This window comes from Chrysochloris asiatica, unplaced genomic scaffold (assembly GCF_000296735.1).
Source record: "Chrysochloris asiatica unplaced genomic scaffold, ChrAsi1.0 scaffold00532, whole genome shotgun sequence".
Lineage (NCBI taxonomy): Eukaryota > Metazoa > Chordata > Mammalia > Afrosoricida > Chrysochloridae > Chrysochloris > Chrysochloris asiatica.
The window spans coordinates 274758-275406 of record NW_006409050.1 but is presented as its reverse complement, the minus strand read 5'-3'; the positions used below and the strand labels follow the sequence as shown (position 1 = coordinate 275406).

At 31.7% G+C, this 649-nt stretch overlaps 1 protein-coding gene across 1 annotated transcript in view; it reads left to right on the top strand.

Annotated features, from left to right (window-relative positions):
• Positions 1–649, top strand: part of LOC102819007 (putative leucine-rich repeat-containing protein DDB_G0290503-like) — a gene marked incomplete at its 3' end in the record, with an annotated part of 310097 nt that overhangs the window by 35389 nt on the left and 274059 nt on the right. The window lies entirely within an intron of this gene.

Genomic DNA, 649 nt, shown 5'->3' with positions numbered 1-649 from the left:
AAAAATATAATATGTTATTTCAGTGATCTTTAATGGTTGGAATTTTCAGCAATCTGCCAACAGCTTGAGAACCATTCTTCTTTGCCTATATGGGCTTTTAGTTCTATTTTGAAAACTATATGTGCTGTTAACGTAGTAGAATTATCTCTAGGATAGCTTTAATGATTTACAGAATTATTCTAGATTTCCTATGGTTTAGTCTAATTAAACACTTTTAAAACCTGGGCTATTTGAAGAAAGAAGGCCCGTATATTAGATATGAAATTAAAAGCTGAAAGTAGAAATTATGCATGTAATCTAACACCATTTTATTTTTCCCCTTCTGGTTCCAGACTAGAAGACTTTAGGGTTTGTACATACTTCGTGATTTGTAGATATGGCTGACATTGCAAGAGTGTTTACTAACATATGGTTCTTTGACCATATGTCCCTAGAGATGTAGGGTTAGCGTGAAGACCATGACTTTCTTATTCTTTCATAAAATATGTACTTCTTTGCCACTAGTGCAAGTTAGCTTGTCTTCTGTCTTATTTTTTATCTACAAACTTGTTTTTAATTCTATTTTATACATGGATTTGTTTCATTCTTTTAATACCAAGTCTTGTTAATGTTCATGACCCATCCAAATCCTTCTTTATTTCAAGTACTC